The following is a 9,793-nucleotide window of genomic DNA, read 5'->3' as shown; positions in this document are numbered from 1 at the left end:
TGGATACACTCCCTCATAGATTTTTCGACCGTTGGTGATGGTCGTTATTCCTCCTTCCCCTAGTGCATAACAAAGGTCTAGCACAAGGAGAAGAAGGAAAAACGACCCCCACGACAACAGTCGGGCTTCTTCGTCCTCTCTCATATATGGTGGATACACTCCCTCACTGATTTTTCGACCTTCGGTGATGGAGCCTCGACAGACTTAAAGTCAACCTGAAATGCCGTTTAATTATTTTTCGAGAAAATCCAGGCCACTCGATATTTCCTACATATTCTAGCACAAGTCATGCCAGAACTCACGAAAAAATTCGGCATGACCTTTGCTAAAAAAGGACATATCGAGTGCCTGAAATTTGCCGGAACGGAAATTAATCAACACTCCGGCAAAACATAGGCCACTATAGGAGGTGTAACTTGCAAACATGGCCGGCCACTTGGGCAAGCACATATCCTATTTGAGCAACACAAGATATACATGTTTATATCTACATCATATGAGCATTCAAACTTGATGGAGTAGTTTTCCAATTTGAGCATTCAATAAGCAAAACCAAATCATAAATAAATTAGTATTTAAATTAGCATTCATTCAATAAGCAAAACTAAACCATCTCTTTCGTTCATACATCGTCGAATATTATCACTAATAGATCTCGAATAGTATCATACATATAAATCACTAATACAGCTAAAACTGTAGCAAACGACGGGTATTGGCGCGGGCGGTGGACACCCAAAGAGAAGGAACCATCACAGGATCATAGCTCCAGTGAGATCTCTGAAGAACCTCCCAGGTATTGGAGAACCTGCCCTCCAATGCAACCATGTAGCGACGGACGTGCTCGTCCTCCTCGCTGACACGGTGATGTACCACCTCCGTGGGGTCCTCAAGCCTCCGCACCGTCACTGGCCCACATGACCGCCACCAAAGAAGGTTCGGGTCAACGACGGGCTGGCTCCTCACCAAGCTGCGCCCCCGGAAGGTAGCACCTCCCAGTACCAGCCCGGCGGAGCCCAGTTCCGGACATGGCTCCTCACCAAGCCCAGGCCTCCTCCGCCGAGTCGACGACGATGATGCGGGATAGGCATCATCGACGTCAATGCGGGAATAGTTGCTTTAACTAAAAAAAATAACAACAAATGTGACACCTAAAACACCTAAATTCTATTAACTACACCTAATTGAAAACCTACATTTTGAAAATGATTCGATCATAACTAGGGTTCATACTACATTATTCTAAGATTAAACACCTAAAATACCTAAATTAAATTAACAACATGGGGCGGCTGCTCTCACCTCGATCGAGGTCGGAGGGGGTCGGTGACAGGGACGGCGGCGGGGATGATGCATGAGCTCCTTGATTTCTGCAAAAACAAAATATAAACAAAAACATTATTATCGTCATCTTAGGACTTAGTGAAACTCCATAAGCTACATTAAATTATTCTATTCAAATTTCCTATTCTATTCAAAAGACCTACATTTACTTTTTTTTCAATTTCATATTTTATTCTATTCAAATTTACTTATTCAAAATTTCTAAAAATTTACTATTCTATTCAAAAGGCCTACATTTACTTATTCTTTTCAAATTACTTATTCAAATTTTCTAAAAACAAAATATACTAAAAACCTACATTTACTAAAAACTAAAACCTACATTTAACAAAAACTAAAACCTATATACAGAAAGGGGGAGGAGGAGGTGGGAGGAGGCCAGGAGGAGGAGGAAGGAGGAGGAGGAGGGAGGAGGAGGGGAAGGAGGAGGGAGGAGGAGAAAGAAGGAGAGGGAGGAGGGAGGGAGGAGGAGGGCCACCAGCGGAAAGGGAGGAGAGGAGGACCGTGAGAAGAGGGAGAGAGGAGGGCAGCGAGAGGAGGAGGAGGGAGGGGCGAAGGTGAGGACGGCGAGAGGAGGAGGGAGATACCTTGGGGGAGTCGGCGGCGACGGCAGGCGACGGCGGTAGACGGCAGGCGACGACGTGCGGCGAGTGAGTGTGTGAGGGAGAGTGAGGGACGCGTGCGGGGCAGGTAAGGTAAGCATAGTCGTAGCGCTTTTTAGAAATAAGCGCTACTGCTATTTAGCAGTAGTGCTCGTCAGAAGACAGCGCTATTGCTATGCACAATAGTAGTAGCGCTTTTTAAATACGGACGCTACTAGTATACCTACACTGTCATGCAACCGTTGACAACTATAGTAGTAGCGTTTCTTATGACACAAGCGCTACTGCTACATGAACAATAGCAGCGCTCTTCAGTGACAAGCGGTACCGTTATTTAGCAGCAACGCTTTCTTATAAAAAGCGCTACTACTAAACTCCTGTGTATAAGCATTTCCCAAATAGTGAGACGTCAACATTTAGTTTCACGAAGCCCCTAGGAGGACAGTGCCAAACCCCCCCCCCCCTTTTCATAGACGCCTTTGAAGATGATGCATTTACAAAATTATATATGAGAGATATGATCCCCATTGATATTTGAGTCGCATTCTGAGTTAATTTCTTATGCACTAATTTTCGTCTTTCCCACCATAGATACCAAGCTGAGATAGCTATCATTTCTCGTACATTTTGGTACCCCATTTCTCGTACATTTGCTAGATTAGCTAGATTTTCTCCAGCACAATCAATCTCACAAGCTTTATCAATAATCACATCCATCCCTAGCCTTTTCCAAATCTCCTTTGCTTTTATACATAGGAAAAGAATGTGCTTTGTATCTTCTACACCCTGGGAGCAGGAAAGACAAAGAGGCGAGAACTTCATGTGTCTATTAGTGAGTGTTGCCCGACATGGGAGAGTGCCATGTAGTGTCCGCCATAAAAAGATTTTGACATTTGTCGGACAAGATAACTTCCATATCTGACACCATATAGGGTTAGGTGTGGTTCGCCCCATCCCGTTCGAATGTTTTAGTTTACTCACATACTGATAATTCCACTCCACATGGTAAGCAGACCGTACTGAGAACATACCATTTTTCATATAACTCCAGGCAATAAAATATGTCATATTATGTTGCGAAATTGGGATTGAAAGAAACCATTGTGTGTCAATGAGCCACATAGTTTGTCTAATCGGGTCCTCATCCCAATTATTGGAGGCTGGGTCAATCAAATCAACCACTTTTGATAACAAATGTCCCCCCTTAGGGGTCATAATCTTTCTAGTGGCATAATTTGGCACCCAAACATCTTCCCAAATATTGATGTTATGTCCATCCCCCACTCGCCAAATATAGCCATGCTTGAGAGTAGTAATGCCTGCTATAATGCTTTGCCAGGTGAAAAAAGCACCATGTTTTGGCTTGGAGTTCAGCAAATCACCATTAGGGTAATACTTGGCCCTTAGAATAGTAGCACACAATGAGTCGGGATTATCAAGGAGATGCCATGCCTGTTTGGCAAGCAGAGCTAGTCAAACACATGATCTGCACTTAATTTGATCATCCATGCTTAGTGGTTTGTAAAAGGGACCTAAAAAAACATGAAGGAGTGCTTAGGAAAATCGTTGATGCTTATGTTAGCGTGAGTGCTCCACTAATCCAACACACCATCATCAATTCATCATCATTACCTTCCAAAACAATAAGAAAAACAATGGAATCACGTGGGGCTAAAGCAGGAACATTCGGCGAAGCTAGAAGCACGTGACATCCTTCTGCACTCTTTATATAAACCGGGGGACCGAAACCAGCCCCTCCATAAAATCCACTAACAAACGCTCGGTGAATCCCAAGAGCGAACTCATATCATCCTAGGACCAAACAAGACAAGATGATGCTTCTTAATCCGGCGTCCGAGGCGGCGGTGGGGGCGGCGCTGGACAGCATCTGGCAGCAGCTCCTGGAGGAGCCGATGGCATGGTGCACTAAACTATCAAGTAGTCATCATATCGAGCTCGCCAAACGTTCATAATGTCTGCATCTGCTCCTGCAATTGGTTTGTCACCTAGCGGTGCAGTGCATTAAGGACATAATTCTTCTGTGCAGCAATGAGGATAATCCTCAGATCACGGATCCAATCCGCATCATTGCTACTAACATCTTTCAACTTAGTTTTTCTCTAGGAACATATCAAAATAAACGGGGAGTAACATTGCAAGCTATTGATCTACAACATAGTTATGCAAATACTATCAGGACTAAGTTCATGATAAATTAAAGTTCAATTAATCATATTACTTAAGAACTCCCACTTAGATAGACATCCCTCTAGTCATCTAAATGATCACGTGATCCAAATCAACTAAACCATGTCCGATCATCACGTGAGATGGAGTAGTTTTCAATGGTGAACATCACTATGTTGATCATATCTACTATATGATTCACGCTTGACCTTTCGGTCTCCAGTGTTCCGAGGCCATATCTGCATATGCTAGGCTTGTCAAGTTTAACCCGAGTATTCTGCATGTGTAAAACTGTCTTACACCCGTTGTAGATGAACGTTGAGCTTATCACACCCGATCATCACTGAGTGTCTCGGCATGATGAACTTTGGCAATGGTGCATACTCAACGAGAACACTTTTACCTTGAAATTTAGTGAGAGATCATCTTATAATGCTACCGTCAAACAAAGCAGAATAAGATGCATAAAGGATAAACATCACATGCAATCAAAATATGTGACATGATATGGCCATGATCATCTTGCGCCTTTGATCTCCATCTCCAAAGTATAGTCATGATCTCTATCGTCACCAGCATGACACCATGATCTCCATCATCTTGATCTCTATCAATGTGCCGTCACATGATCGTCTTGCCAACTATTGCTTTTGCAACTATTGCTATCGCATAGCGATAAAGTAAATAAATTTGCCTGCCACTTGCATCTTATGCAATAAAGAGACAACCATTAGGCTTCTGCCAGTTGCCGATAACTTCAATAAAACATGATCATCTCATACAACAATTTATATCTCATCACGTCTTGAACATATCACATCACAACATGCCCTACAAAAACAAGTTAGACGTCCTCTACTTTGTTGTTGCAAGTTTTACGTGGCTGCTACGGGCTGAGCAAGAACCGCTCTTACCTAAGCATCAAAAACCACAACGCGATATAGTGATTGCTTTTTGATCTTTAGAAAGAACCCTATTCATTGAATCCGATTCAACTAAAGTTGGAGAAACAGACACCCACTAGCCACCTGTGTGCGAAGCACGTCGGTAGAACCAGTCTCGCATAAGCGTACGCATAATGTCGGTCTGGGCCGCTTCATCCAAATGTCGCTGAATCAAGAATCAACTAGTGACGGCAAGCAATATGTATATACACACGCCCACAACTCCTTTCTGTTCTACTCGTGCATATAACATCTACGCATAAACCTGGCTCGGATGCCACTGTTGGGGAACGTAGTAATTTCAAAAAAAATTCCTATGCACACACAGGATCATGGTGATGCATAGCAACGAGAGGGGAGAGTGTGTCCATGTACCCTTGTAGACCGAAAGCGGAAGCGTTAGCACAACGCGGTTGATGTAGTCGTACGTCTTCACGATCCGACCGATCCAAGTACCGAACGCACGGTGTCGGTGTCAAAACCGGTGGATCTCGGGTAGGGGGTCCCGAACTGTGCATCTAAGGTGGATGGTAACAGGAGGCAGGGGACACGATGTTTACCCAGGTTCAGGCCCTCTTGATGGAGGTAATACCCTACGTCCTGCTTGATTGATCTTGATGATATGAGTATTACAAGAGTTGATCTACCACGAGATCGTAGAGGCTAAACCCTAGGAGCTAGCCTATGGTATGATTGTATGTTGTCCTAAGGACTAAACCCTCCGGTTTATATAGACACTTGAGGGGGCTAGGGTTACACAAAGTCGGTTACAAGGGAGGAGATCTACAAATCCACATTGCCAAGCTTGCCTTCCGCGCCAAGAAGAGTCCCATCCGAACACGGGACAAAGTCTTCAATCTTGTATCTTCATAGTCCAACAATCCGGCCAAAGGATATAGTCCGCCTGTCCGGAGACCCCCCAATCCAGGACTCCCTCAGTAGCCCCCAAACCAGGCTTCAATGACGATGAGTTCGGCGCGCAGATTGTCTACGGCATTGCAAGGCGGGTTCTTCTCCAAATTATGAATATTTGTTGAGTAGTGTCTGGCTCCCCATAAATGTTGCACTTCTTGGCTTCTACGCCCAATAAGGTCTATCTTCCATGTGTCGAGCGAATGCGAGGAGCCAGGGCATTTTTACATTTGCCACCCTAGCCATGTAAGTAAACTGTCTATTAAAGGGACGGGGATTCTTAGATCCAAACCACACCATCCTCCCACGGCGAGTATCCATCGGAGCGCGCTCGGAAAAATCCATTCCAACATGGCCGGCCATCGCAGCTCCTCCTCCCACTCCCGTAGCCCTAAGCCCGGTGATTGGGAGAAGTGTTCCGTCCCACTCAGTCAATTAGTAGAGTTACAGACCCAGGGATTTCTCCCTCCAGCATATATGGTCCCTGTCCGAGCCGGGCTCGCCACCTATAATGGCGGGGAGCAAGCGGAGAAATTCCCCAATCCTTCCAAGGGGGAGCGGGTAGGCCTTGTCCCTTATTTACTAAGGGGACTTGGATTTCCAATCCATCCGTTCCTCCGCGGGCTCCTGGAGTTTTACGACCTCCAGTTGCACAATTTCACCCCCGCTTCCATATTACACATCGCTGGTTATGTTGCCCTTTGTGAGCTATTTCTGGGCTGCGAAGCTCATTTCGAGCTGTGGAAGAGGCTATTCTGCCTTGTGCCCCATACACAGGAGGGGTCAATATATCAAGTGGGCGGAGCCGAAATATGGCGCGTCGCCAGGACCGAATACCTGTCCGGTACCCCGAAGAAGACGTCCGAAGACTGGCCTTCGGAGTGGTTTTACATGGAGGACGTCCCCCTTCCAGATCCTATTCGGATGGGTCTTCCCGAGTTCGACAATGCCCCTTTGAAGAAACATCGAAGCTGGCGCCCATGAAGCCCTCAGGAGGAAGATAACGGAGAAGTCCTTTACCTGATGGGCTGGATAAAAGCGCTGGCTCAATCAGGATTGACAATAATCAAGGTTATTTCAATATGTATAATGTGGGGGGTGCATCCACTTCAATATCGAGGGCACCCCATGTGGCGCTTTAACGGGGAAGATGATGCCACCCGCTGCGTGCGTAAGGGACCAGACTCAGCTGCTGCTCTAGCAAAAATTCTGTTTGCTTTGTTCAAGGGAGAGGAAGAGGAGTTCATCCGTATTAAGCCACAGGATGGATTCTCCATGTACAACCCTCCAAGATGGGTGAGCTGTCACTTTTTACTCCCAACCTTCCCACATTCTTTGTCATAAATACTCACCTTGCCGTTTCATGGCAGGAATTGTGAAAAGCTGTAAGGGAGGTCAACAGCCCACCTCCACAACCGGAGGACCCTGACCAGGCCCTCGATCCCGGACTCGAAGAGGATCGGGACATATTTGTGGAGCTGATCGACATGACATTCTATCAGTTGAGCTGCGATGATGCCATGGTGGCCATCATAGCCGACTATCCTGGGCTACTCCCTGCATCGCATGTAAGAAAAACTGGAGCCCCAACTTCCGAGAAGGATCCCCTTTTATGCACTTCACCTATCGTACACATATGGTGTTTTACAGGGAAGGCCCTCGGGACGCCATGCCGAACCCGCAGTGGCTTGTCAACAAGGGACATTGAAGCCGGGTAGGCCAAAAAGGAAGGCGGTCAGGACTGAGACGCCGACGCAGAGGTATGGTACAGAACCTCGCTCTGTGGTTGTCGTCTTCCTTAAAATATAATGACGTCCATGTTTCCTAGTAGGAAAACGCTCGCCGGACTATATCCGGAGAGGTTGCCGATCACGCATCCACCAGTCGGGCTGCAGGGCCAGACATAGAGGCGGAAGCTAACACGGGGTGAACGCCGGATGCTCCTCCTACAGAGGATCCGGATAGACTATCCGCTACAAATTCCGAAGTGGAGAGTGCCATAAATCACAGGCGTCGCCGGGCCGTACTCCGTGATGCTTGTTTCTCCCAAGAGGCGTTCGATGCCTTCAACTCAGGAGACACGTACATCCGTGCTGCTCGAAACGGTCTTTCCAGAGCCACGGACCAGTATGTAAAGGATATACAGGTAAGAAAATCTGACGATTATATATATCAGTAGCCCCTAAGACTTGAAACAATTGACACGACTGATTTAAGGATCATTATTTGTGTAGGTTCTTACAGAGAAGAATACCCAATTGTCTCAAGAGCTGGAAGAGTGAAAAGTCCAGCTACGGGCAACGTTTGCCATGTTGAAGGAGTCCGAGAAGGCCCCCTCAGGTAACACTTGTTTCCATTGCAAAGAATGACAGGTACCAGATAGTATGCAACATGTATGCAAATCTAACAATAGATGTTGCAGATGACTCCGGAGTGAATCCGGAGGTTGTGCCGGAGAATGTGCAACGTGCTAATCGACAGCTAAATGCTAGCGAGCGCGTGCTTACGCAGGTCAGCCAGGAGAAAAATAATCTCCAGACGCCAATATCCGGCTGGGCGTGGAACTAAAAGATGTCCGAGCCCAGCTTGCGGACTCCGTGAAGGAGAATAAGCGGCTTCGACACGGCATTTTTGTTGGAAATATGCCCTAGAGGCAATAATAAATTAGTTATTATTATATATTTCATTGTTCATGATAATCCTTTATTATCCATGCTAGAATTGTATTGATAGGAAACTCAGGTACATGTGTGGATACATAGACAACACCATGTCCCTAGTAAGCCTCTAGTTGACTAGCTCGTTGATCAATAGATGGTTACAGTTTCCTAACCATGGACATTGGATGTCTTTGATAACGGGATCACATCATTAGGAGAATGATGTGATGGACAAGACCCAATCCTAATCCTAGCACAAAGATCGTGTAGTTCGTTTGCTAAAGCTTTTCTAATGTCAAGTATCATTTCCTTAGACCATGAGATTGTGCAACTCCCGGATACTGTAGGAGTGCTTTGGGTGTGCCAAACGTCACAACGTAACTGCGTGGCTATAAAGGTACACTACAGGTATCTCCGAAAGTGTTTGTTGGGTTGGCACGAATCGAGACTGGGATTTGTCACTCCGTGTAAACGGAGAGGTATCTCTGGGCCCACTCGGTAGAAAATCATCATAATATGCACAATGTGACCAAGGAGTTGATCATGGGATGATGTGTTACGGAACGAGTAAAGAGACTTGCCGGTAAAGAGATTGAACAAGGTATCGGGATACCGACGATCGAATCTCGGGCAAGTACAATACCGCTGGACAAAGGGAATTGAATACGGGATTGATTGAATCCTCGACATCGTGATTCATCCGATGACATCATCATGGAACATGTGGGAGCCAACATGGGTATCCAGATCCCGCTGTTGGTTATTGGCCGGAGAGTTGTCTCGGTCATGTCTGCATGGTTCCCGAACCCGTAGGGTCTACACACTTAAGGTTCGATGATGCTAGGGTTATTAGGAAGACTTGTATGTGATTACCGAATGTTGTTCGGAGTCTAGGATGAGATCCCGGGCGTCACGAGGAGTTCCGGAATGGTCCGGAGGTAAAGATTTATATATGGAAAGTTGTTGTTTGGGTTCCGGGAAAAGTTCAGTTTTTTTCGGTATTGTACCGGGAAGCTTCCAGAAGGTTCTGGAGGATTCCGGAGGGGTCCGGAGGTCCGGAAAATGATCCACCATGTCCAATACAGCAGCATGGGCTGTAGGGGGGCGCCCTAACCTTAATGGGCCAAGGGCACCAGCCCCCCCA

The sequence above is a fragment of the Triticum aestivum genome, chromosome 6A (genome assembly GCF_018294505.1).
Source record: "Triticum aestivum cultivar Chinese Spring chromosome 6A, IWGSC CS RefSeq v2.1, whole genome shotgun sequence".
NCBI lineage: Eukaryota > Viridiplantae > Streptophyta > Magnoliopsida > Poales > Poaceae > Triticum > Triticum aestivum.
The sequence above is the reverse complement of the archived record's forward strand: the minus strand, read 5'-3'. Positions refer to the sequence as shown.